Source organism: Bos mutus, chromosome 7, assembly GCF_027580195.1.
Source record: "Bos mutus isolate GX-2022 chromosome 7, NWIPB_WYAK_1.1, whole genome shotgun sequence".
Lineage (NCBI taxonomy): Eukaryota > Metazoa > Chordata > Mammalia > Artiodactyla > Bovidae > Bos > Bos mutus.
The window spans coordinates 24242472-24263155 of NC_091623.1; the positions used below are offsets into that span (position 1 = coordinate 24242472).

At 38.3% G+C, this 20684-nt stretch overlaps 1 long non-coding RNA gene across 8 annotated transcripts in view; it reads right to left on the minus strand.

Annotated features, from left to right (window-relative positions):
- The window catches only part of LOC106700753 (uncharacterized), a 157105-nt gene that overhangs the window by 124566 nt on the left and 11855 nt on the right, over positions 1-20684 (minus strand). For 6 of the 8 annotated variants that reach the window (XR_011464695.1, XR_011464692.1, XR_011464691.1 and 3 more), the window contains one exon: positions 309-410. This is a non-coding gene — a long non-coding RNA (uncharacterized lncRNA). Of the gene's footprint in view, positions 1-308; positions 411-1802; positions 1847-20684 lie in introns of all 8 variants that reach the window. The other 2 variants (XR_011464694.1, XR_011464697.1) reach the window with 1 other exon arrangement.

Consider the following 20684-nt stretch of genomic DNA (forward strand, 5'->3'; position numbering starts at 1 on the left):
CAGGAGACCTGGGTTCGATCCTTGGATTGGGAAGATCCCCTGGAGAAGGGAACAGCTCCCCACTCGAGCATTCTGGCCTAGAGAATTCCATGGATTGTATAGTCCATGGAGTCACAAAGTCCTACATGACTGAGCGACTTTCACTTTCTAGTCCCTTGAGTCGGTTATGTCATTCAACCATCTCAGCCTCTGTCACTCCCAAAATACTGTCTCAAAAAAAAGTTTAAACCAAATAGTTGTTTGATAACACTGAAAATATAAAATAATGCTAGTATGATCTTTCCTGTATGAAGATGACACTGACTCACCATCAACAAAGATGAGCTTCAAGCTGATTTTCCACAGTGAAGATAGACTTTCTGATACAGCCATTCTCTTGCCAAAGATCCCTGGTGAATAAGAGCTTGTATCTGCAAGATAAGTGTTACCAATAGTCACAGAAAGTAACAAAATAAAATTATCAATATAGAAATGAAACCTATGCCTTGGTCCCAACCACTATATTTTGATGAACTAAAAATGAAGTCACAAAAATATATAAGTACTGTATAATACTTAAAAACAAAATTGCATATGCATTTACTCTGATACATTAATTGTATTCTATATATCACTGACCTAAAAATACAAATAACCACAGCCTGACCTCTATCCCTAAGTAAAAATGTTCTCAGCCATCTTAACTACAACAAAAATTGCATCTGACATGTAAAACCCGAAGTATATAATGAAAATGCTCAAAACATGAAAGCATGCCAACTTTACATCCCTCATCACCAGTAGCAATAACTGAGGAAATTACAGAATATTTTTGTTAATGTTAGCAATATTCTCAATAGCATTAAAAACAGTATGACTACAACCAAAATTATTTCAATATTTCCCAGAATCCTGAAAAATACTTCTACTTTTCATGAAGAAAAAGTACTTTCGTTACTAGCTTCAGTGTTCATTCATGTTAATGCAGAACAGAGGTTTTGTAATTAAATATTCCTGATACGGAATTTAATCAGTTGCCAGATGAATCTCCTTCATAAGAGTTGAGGAAGCTAGCTAAACATTGCTGAAGATATACTTTATAGTAAAAGTAAAATTAATGTATGGGCTTCTTTGTTATTTAAGGAAGTAAGAGATTAATATTTGTTAAAAGTCAGTAAGAAGCAGAACTTCCCTGGAGGTCCAGTGGTGAAGACTTTGTGCTTCCAATGCAGGGGTCGTGGGTTTGCTCCCTGGTCAGGGAATTAAGATCCCACAAGCCACGTAGTATGGCCAAAGTAGCCAAAAAATTAAAATTTTTTAAATTTAATAAAAAAAGAAAAAAATGAGTAAGCAGCAGCTAACAACTGGATACAATTTAAACAAAAGCATGATGCTAAGTACCTATGATGAGCAGTATTAGTCGCTCAGTCATGTCCGACCCTGTGCAACCCCATGGACTGTAGCCCGCCAGGATCCTCTGTCTGTGGAATTCTCCAGGCAAGAATACTAGAGTGGGTTGCCATTTCCTTCTCCACGGTGTCTTCCCGACCCAGGGATCCAACCTGGGTCTCCTGCATTGCAAACAGATTCTGAGCCACCAGGGAAGCCTCTGAGTCTATTTGGAGGGGTTGATACGGGGTTCCGTATCAAGTATAAAAATAACAAGGCATAGTACACAATCTCAAAGAAATCATAATATCAGTATTATTGAAACATTCCCCACTTCCACTTCTACATAGTTCCTGCAATAATAAACAGCTAAATTCCAACCCAGGTCCTCTGCTAGAACAGGAAGCATGAAGTAGAAGAGCACAGCATCATACCAGAACAAGTTAGCTACCACAGGGATGAGGCTCTGGGGCTCCTCCTGCAAATGGAGATAAGGAAATTTCAATAGGAATGTTGAGAAAATTTGCTACCACCTGTGATGGGGGTCTACTGCCACCTGTAAACAAATAAACTGTTAATTCTAAGGCACTAGACTAAACTGTCAGAGAAGGCAATGGCACCCCACTCCAGTACTCTTGCCTGGAAAATCCCATGGATGGAGAAGCCTGGTAGGCTGCAGTCCATGAGGTCACCCACTAGGAGTCGGACATGACTGAGCGATTTCACTTTCACTTTCATGCACTGGAGGAGGAAATGGCAACCCACTCCAGTGTTCTTGCCTGGAGAATCCCAGAGACGGGGGAGCCTGGTGGGCTGCCATCTATGGGGTCGCACAGAGTCGGACACGACTGAAGTGACTTAGCAGCAGCAGCAGCAGACTAAACTGTTTCCAGTCACAATTCTGTTTTAAAAGGTCATTCTCCTTATCACCTCTTCATTATTTTCCTTACCATCATCTCTCACCCAACTCATCAAAACTGAGAATTAGGCTGCAAACTCCTAAACTTCCTTTTCATTGTGGTTCCCATTTTCACAATGCCTAGCAGAGCACCTTCCAATTTTTAAATGCTTAATAAATGTTTGGTAAATTGAACTGAACTAGTTATCTTACTTGTCCATTTGTCACCCACAAAATCATCATTAATGCTAACTACACCCATCCCTTGGACTGCAAGGAGATCCAACCAGTCCATTCTGCAGGCGATCAGCCCTGGGATTTCTTTGGAAGGAATGATGCTAAAGCTGAAACTCCAGTACTTTGGCCACCTCATGCGAAGAGTTGACTCATTGGAAAAGACCCTGATGCTGGGAGGGATTGGGGGCAGGAGGAGAAGGGGACGACAGAGGATGAGATGGCTGGATGGCATCACTGACTCGATGGATGTGAGTCTGAGTAAACCCCGGGAGTTGGTGATGGACAGGGAGGCCTGGCGTGTTGCAATTCATGGGGTCGCAAAGAGTCGGACACAACTGAGCAACTGAACTGAACTGAACTGAACACCCATCATTCTTGGCAGGACAGTATGAGATGAAAAGATAAAATGATTTATTAATTCAACAAATGTTTTGCTCAAACACCTACTAGGTACCATGTTAACTTCCATGGATATTAGTGTAAATGATCACTGCCCTTAAATAACTCAGTCTAGTAAGAAAGATAAAGATGGAAAATAACCATTATAATACACTGAAATCAGTTTATAACAAGTTTAATAGAAAGTGCTACAGATACTAAAAGGGAGGAAAACTGGCTTAGAACAAAGGCTTTAGAGAGGAGATGTCATGTAAGATGAGTACTAACAAATAAGTAGCTGCTGAACAGAAAGATAAACAGAGAAAGGGCATTCTAAGCAAGAGAAAGAGTGAAAAATTATTGATATGCAAAAGAGTACACGATATATTGAGAATTTTGATAAGCCTTTGGAAAAGTAGCAAATGAGGGGAAAAAAAGACATACGGAAGATCATAGAGATGCCTTATGATACTAAAAGGCTACAGCTCTGTCCCGACTAAAGGAGATAAGCCAAGAATATGACATGACCATTAAAAAGATCTTGGCAGCAGTGTGAAACATCAGAGGGAAGACAAGACGAGAGAGGCATGGGACCAAATTATGAGACAAAGATGACTTGACTTTAATGGTTTATGAAAACTATGGTGACCTAGTTCATGGGTGACCATTAGGTTTGTTACCCAGCGGATCTTAAACTTAGATATACATTTAGAGACTACTACAGATTCTTATTTTAGAAAACTGTTTATGTGATATAACCTCAACCAAACAGCAGAGTAGGAATTTCAAAGAAATTATATCAAGATACCAAAATATAATGACTAGCTCAGGGTACTGGGATTACAGGTTATACTTTTCTTCTTGTTACTGATATATTCAAAATTTCCCACACACTAGAATTAAAAATAAATTTCAGGGCAATTTCTTGAAACATAAAAGCTACAACTGGCATTAACCCTAAATGGCCAGTGCCAGGATTCCTTGACAACATAATTGACTCCAAAGGCTCCCTTCACGACCACAGCCCACTAGACATAAAATACGCACGCCTACATGGGAACATAAACCCATTCCCTTTCTGCTTCTGTAATTTCCTCTTACCCTGAATGCCTATCTAAATCCTAACCTCATCATTTGTTGTTGTTCAGTTGCTAAGTCATGTCTAACTCTTTGTAACCCCATAGACTGCAGCATGCTAGGCTTCCCTGTCCATCACCAATTCCCAGAGCTTGCTCAAACTCATGTCCATCGAGTCAGTGATGCCATCCAACCATTTCATCCTGTTGCCCCCTTCTCCTCCTGCTTTCAATCTTTCCCAGCATCAGGGTCTTTTTCAATTACTTGGCTACCTCTTCACATCAAGTGGTCAAAGTACTGGGGCTTCAGCTTCAGCATCAGTCCTTCCAATGAATATTCAGGACTGTTTTCCTTTAGGATTGACTGGTTTGATTTCCTTGCAGTCCAAGGGACTCTCAAGAGTCTTCTCCAATACCACATTTCAAAAGCATCAATTCTTCGGTGCTCAGTTTCCTTTATGGTCCGGCTCTCACACCTGTACATGACTACTGGAAAAACTACAGCTTTGACTAGCTGGACCTTTGTCAACAAAATGACATCTCTGCTTTTTAATATGCTATCTATGTTTGTCACAGCTTTTCTTCCAAGGAGCAAGCATCTTTTAATTTCATGGCTGCAGTCACCATCCACAGTGACCTGGAGCCCAAGAAAATAAAATGTGTCATTGCTTCCAATTTTTCCCCATCTATTTGCCATGAAGTGATGGGACTGGATGCCATGATCTTCATTTTTTGTATGTTGAGTTTTAAGCCAGCTTTGTCACTCTTTGCATTCACCCTCATCAAGAGGCTCTTTAGTCCCTCTTTGATTTCTGTCATTAGAGCGGTATCATTTGTCTATCTAAGGTTGTTGCTATTTCTCCCAGCAATCTTGATTCCAGCTTGTGCTTCAACCAACCTGGCATTTCTCATGATGTACTCTGCATATAAGTTAAATAAGCAGGATGACAATATACAGCCTTGATGTACTCCTTTCTCAATTTTGAACCAGTCCATTGTTCCATGTCCGGTTCTAACTGTTGCTTCTTGACCTGCATATAGGTTTCTCAGGTGACAAGTAAAGCGATCTGGTATTTCCACCTCTTTAAGAATTTTCCACAGTTTGTTGTGATCCACACAATCAAAGGCTTTAGCATGGTCACCAACAGCTATAATGATATTATACATGCATAACCAAAAGCTCATTATCTGCCCCACACACTGTGACATCCAACCACATTATTTATTGAAACCCTTCTTGAATAGTTCCCCAGTTTGGGCTTCCCTGGTGGCTCAGAGGTTAAAGGGTCTGCCTGCAATGCAGAAGACCTGGGTTCGATACCTGGGTTGGGAAGATCCCCTGGAGAAGGAAATGGAAACCCACTCCAGGATTCTTGCCTGGAGAATCCCATGGACGGAGGAGCCTGGTGGGCTACAGTCCACAGGGTCGCAAAGAATTGGACACGACTGAATGACTTCACTTTCACTTTGTTCTTCCTACAATTTTCTACGATACTAGTGAATAAAAAAACAATGCTAGTGCAAAATCAGTCCTATTCTAAAACAAATATTCAGACATGACTCATTTATGGATATATGTGCATATAATTATACCAATGACTTAATAAACTGAAATTTTATGTATATAACCACTACAAAAGAATTTTCAAATCTATTATCTCAGAAGAAATTGCTTACTATTATGAGTTGCACTGTGCCCCCTACAAGATGTTGAGATCCTAACTCTCAGTACCTGCAAATGCAACCTTATTTAGAAATAGGGTTTTTGCAGATAATCAAGTTAAAATGAGGTCATTAGGGTGAACGCTAATTCAATATGACTGATGTCCTTATAAATAGAGGAAATTTGAACACTGACACAATAATATACACAGGGAGGATACCACATGAAGACGAAGGCCAGGTTCAGGTTTATGCATCTACAAGTCAGAGAACACCAAAGACTGCCAGCACACCATCACAAGCTACAGAAGAGGCATGGAATAGATTTTCTCCCTCACGGCCCTCAGAAGAACCAGCCCTGCCAACATCTCAGTCTTGGTCTTCTAGCTTACAGAACTGAGAGACAGTAAGTTACTGTTACTTAAGCTACCCTCATTTGTGGTGCTTTGTTACAGCAGCCCTAGCAAAACAGCACATCCACTAAAGGAAACCATGATTTTTTCCTTTGAAAGTCACTAAAGATGAAAACATTCTGAAGAAAGAATGCAAATCAGAAATAATTTCTTCCTATTCATTTTTAAACTTTATAGCAAAAGTGCTATTTAGCAGCTAAACCAACCTGGTGCCAAAAAATTCTAATGGGATATGATTCAGTCTTCATCCTATATAGTACCTTTATACATATAGCATTACATTGGAGGATGATAGCATCCCATGGGGCTTCCCTGGTGGCTCAGCTGGTAAAGAATCTGCCTGCAATGCGGGAGACCCAGGTTTGATCCCTGAATTGGGAAGATGCCCTGGAGGAGGACAAAGCAACCCATTTCAATAGTCTTGCCTGGAGAATCCCATCGACAGAGGAGCCTGGCAGGCTACAGTCCATGGGGTCACAAACTGTCAGACATGCTAAGATGTCAAACTACCTTTACAACCTAGACTGACATCAGGTTAACTCTAATGGTATGGTATCATCCATTATAACTTTCCATCAGGTATTACTGATGTATTTTTGCCTTTTTTAAAATAATGCAAAACTTAACTGATTACCAAAATTCAAAAGAATCTTGTTATATCATGCAAACACTCTTCACAAGATATAAATTATACCTCCACTGCTCACTGCAATCAGTTAGTTCAGTCGCTCAGTCATGTCCAACTCTTTGCGACCCCATGAATCGCAGCACGCCAGGCCTCCCTGTCCATCACCAACTCCCGGAGTTTACCCAAACTCATGTGCATCGAGTCGGTGATGCCATCTAGCTATTTCATCCTCTGTCATCCCCTTCTCCTCCTGCCTCCAATCCCTGCCAGCATCAGAGTCTTTTCCAATGAGTCAACTCTTCACATGAGGTGGCCAAAATATTGGAGTTTCAGCTTTAGCATCATTCCTTCCAAAGAACACCCAGGGCTGATCGCCTTCAGAATGGACTGGTTGGATCTCCTTGCAGTCCAAGGGACTCTCAAGAGTCTTCTCCAACACCACAGTTCAAAAGCATCAATTCTTCGGTGCTCAGCTTTCCTCACAGTCCAACTTTCACATCCATACATGACCACTGGAAAAACCATAGACTTGATTAGACGGACCTTTGTTGGCAAAGTAATGACTCTCCTTTTGAATATGCTATCTAGGTTGGTCATAACTTTCCTTCCAAGGAGTAAGCATCCTTTAATTTCATGGCTGCAATCACCATCTGCAGTGATTTTGGAGCCCCCAAAAATAAAGTCTGACACTGTTTCCAAAACTTATACTTAAATGACACTTATACATCTATATATTAAGAAATAAAAGACAATTCCCTGGCATTCCAGTGGTCAAGACTTGGCATTTTCACTGCCATGGCCAAAGTTCAATTCCTGGTTGGAGAACTAAGATCTTACAAGCCATGTAGCATGGCAAAAAAAAGAAATTAATTAAGTCTAAAAAAGACTGAAACTACTACAGAGAGAGTGGTGGTATTTTTTTTGTCAACCTTTTCACCTAAAGTAGCTATCATCTGTTGTTGTTGTTGTTGTTTAGGTGCTAAGTCATGTCCAATTCTTTTGTAACCCCATGGACTACAGTCCGCCAGGCTCCTCTGTCTGTGGGATTTCGCAGGTAGGAACACTTGAGTGGGTTGCCATTTCCTTCTATGGGGTATCTTTCTGACCCAGGAATCAAACTTGCATCTCCTCTATTGGCATACAGATTCTTTACCACTGAGCCAGCAGGATCTACATTGGTCAAATTTGTTAGAAAATGTACCAACAACACACTTCTCCCTGTGAGAATGCCAAATAGTAAATTATTCTATAGTACTCTTAATAAAATTTGGTGAAGTATAAAAGTGTGATGATGCTGGGAAAAGACCCTGATGCTGGGAAAGATTAAGGGCAAAAGGAGAAGTGGGCAACAGAGGATGAGATGGTTGGATGGCATCACTGACTCAGTGGACATGAGTTTGAGCAAACTCAGGGAGATGGTGGAGAACAAGAAAGCCTTGCATGCTGCAGTTCACAGGGTAGCAAAGAGTCAGACACAACTTAGTGACTGAAAAACAACAAATAAAAATATGTTCAATGCTGTAATAAATTAAATAATATTAAAGATAACATGAGGTCCAGACCAAACATATGTATATTTCTAAACATTTATAAAAAAACATGTTTTGCCTTCATACTTAGTATATGTCCTAATGTTAATTCAAATAGACTTTGCAATTTAGTTTCTTTAAAAAATGAATCTGCTTCTTGCCAAATAAGGAAATGGAGGTCACCTTTCAAAAAATATTATGTAATTATATTTTATTTAGACAGATTGGCATATTTAATATAAACAGAGCATAAAGAAAAATTCTTAGGTCTTATTTTTTAACTTATTTAAAGTTAGCTAACGCCATATTCTATTGATTCAAAATACTATATTATGACAGTATTTTTCTTGGCTTATTTTTGTGTATGGTGAGAGAATGTGTTTTAACTTCATTTATATGCAGCTAGCTAACCTGCCCAACACCACTTGCTGAAGAAACTGTCTTTTTCCCATTGTATATTCTTGCCTCCTTTGTCAAAAATTAATTAACCATAGGTGTGTAGATTAATTTCTGAGCTCTCTATTCTGCTCCATCGATCCATTTGCCTGTTTCTGTGCCATGCTGTTTTGATTACTGTAGCTTTATAGTACTGTATTGTCTGTGAGGGCTACGCCTCCTACTTAGTTCTTTTCCTTCAGGATTGCTTTGGAAAAATGGCTTAAAGGCTTAAACATAAGACATGACACCATAAAACTCCTAGAAGAAAACACAGGCAAAACATTCTCTGACATAAATTGTACAAATGCTTTCTTAGATCAGACTCCTCAGGCAATAGAAGTAAAAACAAGAATAAATAAATGGGACCTAATCAAACTCACAAGCTTTTGCACAGCAAAAGAACCATAAACAAAATGAAAAGACAATCTACAGAATGGGAGAAAATATTTGTAAATGATGCACCAACAAAGGCTTAATTTCCAAAATATACAAACAGTTCATACAACTTGACAACAACAAAAAAATTTTTTAATGTGCAGAAGACCTAAAGAGATGCTTCTCCAAAGAAGAAATACAGATGGCCAACAGGCACATGAAAAGATACTCAACATGACTAGTTATTAGAGAAATGCAAACCAAAACTACAATGAGCTAACGCCTCATGCCAGTCAGAATGGCCACAATTAAAAAGTCTACAAATAACAAATGCTAAAGAGGGTGTGGAGAAAAGAGAACCCTCTTACACTGTTGGTGGGAATGTAAGTTGGTGTAGCCACTGTAGAAAACAGTATGGAGGTTTCTCAGAAAATTAAAAATAGAATTACCATACGATCCAGCAGTTCCACTCCTGGGCATATATCCAGACAAAACAGTAATTCTAAAGGCTACATGCACCCCTATGTTCACATTAGCACTGTTTACAATACCCAAGACATGGGGACAACCTAAATGTACTTCAACAGGCGAATGGATAAAGAAGACGTGGCACATATATGCAATCCAGCCATATAAAAAGAATGAAATAATGGCATTTGCAGTAACATGGATGCAACTAGAGATTAACATACTAAGTAAAATAAGTTGAAACAGAGAAAGACAATTACCATATGGTATCACTCATATGTAGAATCTAAACTGTGACACAAATGAACCCATCTATGAAACATAAATAGAGTCAGGGATATAGAGAATAGACTGATGGCTGTGAAGGGGAGGGCATGGGACACGGTTAGATTGGGAGTTGGGGATTAGCAGAGGCAAACTGGTATATACAGAATGAAGAGACGACAAAGCCCTCCTGTATAGAGCAGGGAACTATATTCAGTATCCTGTGGAAAACCATAATCAAAAAGAATACGAAAAAGAATGTGTATATACGTATAACTGAGTCACTGAGTTGTACAGCAGTAATTAACACAATATTGTAATTCAACTGTAAAATTCAAATTACAATTTTATTGTAATTCAATAAAAAATAAAGAATAACATAGTATTAAAACAAAGTGGAGATCCCTCAAAAAATTAATAATAGAACTACCATATGACCCAGCTGTTCCTCTTCTGGGTATTTATCCAAAGAATATGAAAACACTAGTTCTAAAATAGGTGTGTACCCTTATGCTCATTACAGCTTATTTATAATAGCGAAGACATGGAAGAAATTGAAGTGCCCAATGGTACATGAATGAATGAAAAAGATGTGATGCATGTTTATGTGTAATGAAAAATTAATCAGTCATAAAAAGAGTGAAATCTAGCCCTTTGCAATAACATGGGTGGTCCTTGACAAATGTATTATGCTAACTGAAATAAGTCAGATGGAGAAAGACAAATATCACACTACTTCACTCATGTGCAATCAGAAAAAAAAACAAAACAAAACAAAATAAAATAAAAACAAGCTAATAAATACAGAAATCAGATTAGCGTTTATGAGAGAGGAAGTGAGTGGGAAGAGGTGGGTGAAATGGATGAGAGGGGCAACTAGACTTATGGTGGTGATCACTTTGTAGTGTATACAAATGTCACATTATAATGCCATACTTGTATAATAAAAAATAATAAAATATCATTTTGGCTGAGCTCAAATTATAATTCTAAGAATCTTCTCAAAAGGTAAAGAACAGCAACAGAAAACTAAGCATATTTTCTTTTTCTTTTATGTCCTAATATAATAATATAAAATCACACAAATTCATTATATTAAGAAAATACAATATGTTAAATTATTGGCAAAAGACAGTATCAATTATTATCCCCCTGAAGACAGGGACTATGCCTTTATCTACTTCACATGCTTAAGCAAAAGAACTCAATAAATGTTAACTATACTTCAAGCTAGTGGAGGTGATAGAATTCCAGTTGAGCTATTCCAAATCCTGAAAGATGATGCTGTGAAAGTGCTGCACTCAATATGCCAGCAAATTTGGAAAACTCAGCAGTGGCCACAGGACTGGAAAAGGTCAGTTTTCATTCCAATCCCAAAGAACGGCAATGCCAAAGAATGCTCAAACTACCGCACAATTGCACTCATCTCACACGCTAGTAAAGTAATGCTCAAAATTCTCCAAACCAGGCTGCGGCAATATGTGAACCGTGAACTTCCTGATGTTCAAGCTGGTTTTAGAAAAGGAAGAGGAACCAGAGATCAAATTTCCAACATCTGCTGGATCATGGAAAAAGCAAGAGAGTTCCAGAAAAACATCTATTTCTGCTTTACTGACTATGCCAAAGCCTTTGACTGTGTGGATCACAATTAACTATGGAAAATTCTGAAAGAAATGGGAATACCAGACCACCTGACCTGCCTCTTGACAAATTTGTATGCAGGTCAGGAAGCAAGTCCAGTTAGAACTGGACATGGAACAACAGACTAGTTCCAAATAGGAAAAGGAGTACGTCAAGGCTGTATATTGTCACCCTGTTTATTTAACTTATATGCAGAGTACATCATGAGAAATGCTGGACTGGAAGAAACACAAGCTGGAATCAAGATTGCCGGGAGAAATATCAATAACCTCAGATATGCAGATGACACCACCCTTATGGCAGAAAGTGAAGAGGAACTAAAAAGCCTCTTGATGAAAGTGAAAGTAGAGAGTGAAAAAGTTGGCTTAAAGCTCAACATTCAGAAAACGAAGATCATGGCATCCGGTCCCATCACTTCATGGGAAACAGATGGGGAAACAGTGGAAACAGTGTCAGACTTTATTTTTCTGGGCTCCAAAATCACTGCAGATGGTGACCGCAGCCATGAAATTAAAAGATGCTTACTCCTTGGAAGGAAAGTTATGACCAACCTAGATAGCATATTCAAAAGTAGAGACATTACTTTGCCAACAAAGGTCCGTCTAGTCAAGGCTATGGTTTTTCCTGTGGTCATGTATGGATGTGAGAGTTAGACTGTGAAGAAGGCTGAGCGCCGAAGAATTGATGCTTTTGAACTGTGGTGTTGGAGAAGACTCTTGAGAGTCCCTTGGACTGCAAGGAGATCCAACCAGTCCATTCTGAAGGAGATCAGCCCTGGGATTTCTTTGGAAGGAATGATGCTAAAGCTGAAACTCCAGTACTTTGGCCACCTCATGCGAAGAGTTGACTCATTGGCAAAGACTCTGATGCTGGGAGGGTTTGGGGGCAGGAGGAGAAGGGGACGACAGAGGATGAGATGGCTGGATGGCATCACTGACTCGATGGACGTGAGTCTCAGTGAACTCCGGGAGTTGGTGATGGACAGGGAGGCCTGGTGTGCTGCAATTCATGGGGTCACAAAGAGTCGGACACAACTGAGTGACTGATCTGATCTGATCTGATCTGATACTTCAAGAACAATAAGCACAACCGTAACATAACTCTTCTAAGAATCAAGTAATAGGAAAATTCTAAAGAGCTGGGAATTCAGAACAAGCCGTGAACAAAATTTTACAACGTGCAAATTCTAATATTAGTAGAAGAAAATTCTACCCCCTGTAACCCACAGACAAATTCCAAGGTCACAGATGGAAAGTGTATATTGGCTGTGTCAGAAGCTATACAGTCAATGCTGGTTTTATAATAATCTTAACTTGGCCTAAAGCAAAGTCTTTCTCCTTCTGATTTACTTCACTTAGTATGATACTCACTACCAGATTGCTGCAAATATTATTTCATTCTTTTTTGTGGTTAATACCACATGATATCATGTATATGTAGAATCTAAAATAAGATACAATGAACTTATTTACAAAACAGAAACAGACCCACAGACATATAAAACAAATTTATGGTTACCAAAGGGAAAAGGGGTTGGGGAGGAATAAATTAGGAGCTTGTATTTTTGCCTGGGAATCCCATGGACAGAGGAGCCTGGTGGCCTCAGTCCACGGGGTTGCAAACAGTCGGACCCGCCTGAGTGACTTCACTTTTGGGATTAGCAGATATAAACCACTAAATATACAACAAACATGATACTACTATATAACACAGGGAACTATATTCAATATCCTGTTATAACCCATAATGGGAAAGTATATATATATCTTTCTTTTCTGGACACCAGAAACTAACACGACATTGTAAATCAACTATACTTCAATTTTTAAAAATCTTAATAAATAAAGTGAAATCATTAAGAACAGAGGAGAATTGATGCAGACATCGAAGGACCTAAATATAATCCTAAACCCAGGGATCGAACCAGGGTCTCCTGCATTGCAGACAGACACTTTACCGTCTAAGCCACTAGGGAAGCCCAATAAATAAAGTGAAGTCATTAAGAACAGAGGAGAATCGGTGCAGACATCGAAGGACCTAAATATAATCCTGGTAGTCCATATGGCCAAAAGAAAATTATCTTTTTACCATATTTGGTTGATGTTTTTGCAAACAGCACACCACCTGTCTACTATTATAAGTAAGGTGGTAACTGTGGACTATACACAGACTATATATCCTTCTGTCTACAGGGACCTTTCTGATATTAGCATTGTTGGCTTGATGGTTAAAAGTCTGTATACTCACCACCACCAACCAGATTTATCCTGTGGTCAGGAAGAAAATGGGTTAGTCAGGAGGTAGTTTCCTTAACCTACACCTTTTCTCTTGAGTTTCACCTACCTGCTAAAGCAATATGGGGGATTTAACCAGTATAGAGAATTCTTTATACTACAGACTACAGATGTTCACCAGAACTTTCAATTAGATAAGAACTGCCTTTTGAAATACACACACATATACACAGGGGTTTCCCTGGTGGCTCAGATGGTATAGAATCAGCCTGCAATGCTGGAGACCTGGGTTCAATCCCTGGGTTGGGAAGATCCCTTGGAGAAGGGAATGTCAACCCACTCTAGTATTCTTGCTTGGAGAATCCCATGGACAGAGGAGCCTGGCAGTCTACAGTCCATGGGGTCGCAAAGGGTCAGATATGACTGAGCAACACACACTTCATATACACATACCACAGCTCTCTCTCTAGATAGAAATGCTACAGAAATTAAAGAAATCGTATTCAGTGAGTATAATCACATGAAGCAATGGCTAAATAAGAGGTACTAAATGCTGGTGTCTGATCGCATTGGGTCTTTCCTACTCAACCTAACATACTATGGGAAATTTACTACAAGCTGCTGAACATAAGCTAATTAATCTAAAATACTCAGAGAAAAATGTGTTACCTGGCTTATTGTTAAAATACAACCACCTTGAGAATATTTATAGCATTGACAAAGCTACTATTAGTAGTTTCATTGGCCCTAAAAAGAATTAACTACCATTACAAGTTTCCAAGTATGTATTTATAGAAGGAAGCAAACAATTTATTAAGCCAACTTTTTGGTCTTGAAGCAACAGATTTGGGGAAAGATAGTTTTACAATAGGACACAGAACTCACTTCTAGTTACACTGCTATTTTTTCACAGGAGAGGCATGGCACTGTCTGTGTGAATATTATGACTCAAGCTTACTCATCTTAACTAAGAATGAATTACATTTGTTAGAGTAAAAACCTGAAAGAGAACAAAGATGCATGTAATTCAAAGTTGCCATTTTTAGAATGGGGTTTTGCTCCATAGAGATTTTAAAAACATGTTTCTACATTATTCTATTTGCACTACTTTCACTTTAGTGCTCTGGTAAGTTGGCTGCTAAATAGAAACAAGAAATGAACTCATTTTCCAAAAGAAAGTCATTTGTGATTTGACCATAGCATAAGCAACATAAAGAAGGAAGAAGTAATTTGTTAAGGTCCTGACTGCCAAAACATATTGAAAAGTAGATACAAGTACATGCAAAGAGACACTTGTGTTTGTGCCCCTCCCTATTTTCCTGGTGCAGTTACCCCCTGACAAAAATCAGATAATTAATGATAGGGTAAGGAGCCTATTGAAAGTCTCATTATATCCAAACTGTCATTCTTTCCAGGGAAGTCCAGAAAATATAGAAGGGAATCACAGGCACTGCAGGGCACACATTCTTTCATTCTATAAGTAGCTTTCAGGGTGATATGGCTTCAATGTTTTTCCCCACAGAAAAGATAGTCTAAGAGGAAAAAAAAAAACTTTCCTGCATGCACAATCAAAATCATGCAAGCCTGTGGATCGTCTTTAATCACAGGCTAGAGCAGCAGTCAGCCAGCCTGTACCCAAAGAAGACAGACAATGTGAACTGAAGAAAGGAGTTTGAATGGAAGTGAAAAGAACTGAGTTTTATTCCCAGCTCTGTGATTTACCTTCATGGTCTCAGGCAAGTTACTTAACCTCTCTGGACCTCTATCTCTTGTTCATTATGTTTTATTTTGTATCACAGGGAAAACAAGAGGAAATCAAAAAACTTTTTAAAAATTATGCCTAGGAAAATATTAGAGATCACACAGACCCATTTCCAACTTCACAGATGAGGACAGTAAAGCAGAGAAGTATACCCAGCCATAGGCAATTAGATGAGAAGGGTTCTAATAGGCATTGCAGCTTCAATTTTTAAAATTTACTTAAAATGACAAGTAACTTATGTCAAATTTTTAGGCCACGTGAAAAAAGTAAATAAAAGGCAAAAAAGGTTGAAAATTATCAAATTTAGGATGATAATTCTCTCTTCAAGAAGCCATAAGGGAATAGAATCAGGAAGAGCATCAGTTGTTCTGGTAGCATTTTATTTCTCAAAATGAGTTCAGAGTACAAGAATGCTTGTTTCTCTTTATATGTCATTTTTTGTCTAGAATGTTTTCTAGTAATTTTTTAAGTAACCACCAAAACATCTTTAACCAAAATCTGAGTGAAATAAATGAAATTTCTCTGGAAACTATTTTAAACATTCTTCTGTTGAGTTTAAAAGGTAAATATCACTATGCCCCCTAATATAAGAATACAAGAGTAAAATAGGCTATATTTCCAGCCTAGTAAAGTATTAAAAATACACAAATGGCACAAAACATAAAAGGAACTGTATTACTAGTAGATTGATTAACCCATTTAAGAATAGTGAGTGAAATACCCAATAATTTGTATATGCCTAAGAGAAACAGATTCAAGAGTCTCACCTAAGGAGCTACTGTTTAATCATCAGGATTCTTTATTTGTTGTTAATGAGACAAACAGGAACTGAAATGGCTTACCAAAAGTAAGCTAAGGCCTTTCTAAACCTCAACATGGAACCTACCTGTAAAAACTAAGTGCTTCTGAAATCCCTGAAATTTTCCAACAAGAAAGTGTAGGTCATTCAGCAAAATATATTTACTGTACACTACTATAATAGCTATTTAGTTGTTATCATTATGATGCAGATATATAATGGAAACAGATGTTCCTTTTTCCTTTCAGCAAAGCACAGGAAAAGCATAAACTTGCTGATACTGCATGGACTACTACCATAGCACAACAGAGGAAAAAAAGACATTAGCACATGACAATATTAGTTTTTACTACACAACTAATTGCATAAAAAGTACAACTTGAGATCATTAAATCAATATAATTTTCAGCACTACAGAAGGGAAACAAATAGATTTGTATAACCAGCCTATTTCACATCTGCAGTTGGGAAAATACTTCTGAGAGACTAAGTATATGCAAAATGCTACCACTGCTTTCAGAACACAAGGAAAAGTGTGGTTCTGTTTTCTTTGCTAATGTAACATGAATTAAAATGCTGCCTCTACAGAGAACATTTTTTAAACAGTACCAGTATAACTGGAAGAACCTTTCCAAAAACAATTTGGCAGTTCATATCAAGACTTTTAAAAAATAGCCTATACTCTCAATCCAAGTAGTTTCTTTGCTAATGATATATTGTAACAAAATTAACCAGAGGGATGATAGTTTTATTTTAAATGCTATTCTTCATAACTTTATTTATAATCATGGAAAAGTAGAAATGTAACTAATAGTAGACCAATGGTTACTTAAATCATATATGTGAAAAAATAAAGTGATATAAATGACTTTAATGATAATTTTAATTATATAAGAAAATTTTCATTGTATAACACCAACAGAAGAAAAGCAGGACAGTTTATGTCTATAGCTACAGTATATATATAAAATGTTTGGGGGGAAAACTCTTAGAAAAACATACAAAATGTCATTTCTAACTTTTTCAAATTCTCTGAGCAGATACTACCTTTTTAATCAGAAAATGATAAATTTTTCTTTAAACAGTTAAATAATTCTGTTTCTATGCTCTAATACTCTCTGTCCTTGTCCAAAGTTTCTAAAAATTCTTTGGGTCAAATATTCTTACAAATGTTTATACGTAAATCGACTTAAAGTTATGCTGACATGTTGTTCCATCCCAAAATCTAGCATAGAAAGAAAAGTATTTGTCAGTCACATAGACATTGCATTTTTTCCTGAGTTAAATTTTTTTTTTTCCTCACAAATTAAGGAAAAGTTTTATGGAACAAACATTACAAACGCTTACTTAAGAGCTATTAAAATGATGTATTTTAAGTCACAAAATTAAGGAAATTTTTCAATTAAAAATAATTCTAAAGCATATTAAGTAGCCTATTAACTGCTCTCCCAAAATGCAAATCAAAAGTTTGCCATAAGCTTTTGTAGGATTCCTAATTTCAGGATTCTATTTTTACAAGAAAGAGCTGATTTGTCTTAGGCTATTACTGTCTATTACTTCTAGAAGTCTTGAGGAAAGGTGGGAAGCAGCAAATTCTGGCAATCTGCCTAAAGAGAAATCAATGAAACAAATTAATCCTTCGCAGGCTGCAATGACACAGTAATCCATCATTCAGAGCTGCTTTTATATACCAAATCAGAGAGCAGAGCAGAGAGCCCTGGGGGACATCACAGACAACAACTTACACCAACACTGGGAAAATACTGAGGAATCAGTTTATTTAAAGAGGATAGATTTCAGTTGATTGCCTATTTCATCAAATAAAGATTTTTTTTTTTCCTTCACAGTGTGGTGAACCCAAGGCCTGATGACTGTATCTTCAGAATTCAGTACCATATATGCTGGCTGACATCAATAAGGGATGGGTGTTTTAAAATAATTAGCATCATTAATCAGTATGAACAAATATTACTTTTTCCATCAAATTTCTAGGTATTAAACACATTCTGTTTGCAGTAGGGACTAACGGTAAATTCACCTATTAATCTATAACTTAACTGACCAATTCCTGGTAAACCACATTTGAGGTATAAGATATATACAACTTCCTAAGTATTGCGTTAAGTCTAAAGGCATGAAAACTTTAATTTCATTTCTTATGGTATAAAGTCCAACAAGCCAACCAGGTTATAAATAAATAACTTGCTTTATCATGATAAATAGCTCTCTGGCTTATACTAGAAAATGAAAGATAAATATGGTTTATTTTTAAAAATAAACTTATAATCAATGTACAGCAATACATTTACACTGTGTATTTGTTTATATATACACAAAAACATATGTATCTAAATTTATTTATGCCTATGGAGAAATTTATGCACCTGAGTGTGTCATCCTAGAGCAATGTATTCTGAGTGAAGTATATTCCCTAGATGAAAACGAATGACAAGAATTATAAAGTCACAGTGTATTACTATTGTTAAATGCATGCATCTTTTTCACAGCTAAATGAGAGAAGTTAATGAAAGAAAAGAATTTTCAAGAAATAAAACAGAAACAAACCTGTCACAATGGTCCCTGAAATGTTAAAACCCAGAATATCTAATCATGAATCAGAAAAAAAAAGTTAAATAAATGCTAACTAGTCGATTTCTGAGTGGCATCTTCGATTCTGAGGTCCATGGCCATATGACTGCAATTCCTGGACCTGCTGATGCATTTTTAATTCAATGCATGGATCTAGTATTTATTGATTTAATAAGGTTAGAGGTATTACATTGTTGCTGCTACTGATGAACTGTCAGCAATTTAATCTAGTGAAATCTAACAGAGGAATATATATTTTAGGCACGAGTGTGGGTGGGGGAAGGGAGAGATGGAGGAGGGAGGCAATAGCTATGTAAATGTCATCCCTTCAATACCCATGATGGTGACAAGACCAAAGCCCCTTCTCTCTCACACTGATTTGGGCTCCAGATATTTACTGACGATGTTGGCCACCAGCTAGCTGAGGTCACAATGAAGAGACTGCAACAAAGCCTTGCAGGTAAACCTTCAATATTAGGGAAAGCAAGGACTTATCTCCCATACCCATCTCTGGCCTCTCCTCGAAGGTTTTTAGGTGCCTGCAGGCACACACAGGCACTCACCCCCAGTGACCTGCGCCTTTACCTCCTCACCTCAGGGTTTAAAGGAACCCTTCAGCAGTTTCCTTTTGGCCCCCAACATTGTCCAGGGCATCATTAGCATGCAGGCAGACAGAAAAGAAAGGAGACAATTCACTTTCTCAAAAGCAATTCTGCCAAAAATACAACCAAAAGAGAGAGGCTTTACAGGGTATGTCAAAAGATAGAGATACTATAGGCTCCAGAATCAGAGAGGAGGAGAAAAAGCCACCAAAGTTGCTGAAACAGACACTTGGGGAATATTAAAAAGCTTTCTGCGCTGCTCCGCTACCCTGCTTGTGGGCTTCTTTCCCCAACCTGGACACCTGGGAAGCGTGTTGTGCTCCAGCTTTCCCCCGACTTTGAAGAAATGGATAATCTAAGGAGCAGTGCTGCTTCTGGGGTCAGTAAAACTATGCTAATTGGTGAACCTAATTGCTTCAAGCAGTCCTGCCTCCAAACAGGGAGAGCGCAGTTGATGGAGTCGGTCTGTTCCTAATAAAATGAAGAAGCACTGAATTAAATTCCCAAGGAAGGCACTATAAAAGTTTCCACAGTGTAACCAAATGACTTCACCTATGCTATTACCCCTAAGATGACATCTTTGAAAGAAAGCAGACCCCGTCAGGCTCCATATTCATAAATTGCCTGAGTTTTAGGCCAGTGAATCTGGATTGATTTAAAAAGGCTTTTTCATCCTTCCAATCAAATGAAGTCATTGTTAATTAGATGCTTTCTGTTAACAATGTCACTCTTCTCCGCATTACCTGCTCACACTTGCAGCGCCTCTAGTGCAACATCTGGACTTTTCCTACCCCCCTCCGCCCCCCATCCGTCCAGAAAGTTCGGCCCCAGGGTGGTGGTGTTTCCGTTTCTCCATTCCTGTCTGAAGGAAGATCCTATTCAGTGTACCAGAGGCGAGATACACAGCAACTCTGTAGATTGAGACATGATAAAACAATCTCTGGGAACACTCCCCAGATACGGGGCTTCCAAAAAAATCATTTTTAATTAACTACGCAGAAGTTTCTCTGTGCTGTTTCCCGCCTTGTAGATGGATATTTTCCACGCTGCCGAAGGCCACAACGTAAACTCCCAGTGATTGTCCAACTTCTTAAAATCAAGCTCCCCCTTACACTAGAAAGTGGGGTTTGAGGTCTCCCCGCCTTGCCCCCCAGGACCTTGCTCCCTATCCTCTTGTCTCTACACCCAACACCTAAAGAGGACCTGCGGGCCGAGACGGGCAACCCGTGGGGCAGCCCAGGGCGCTCCGGGCCCAAGAAAGGAGAGAAGCGAGAAGCGCAGGGAGTTAGCCTCGCATAAGGCGTCTCGCTCGACGGTAGGTCT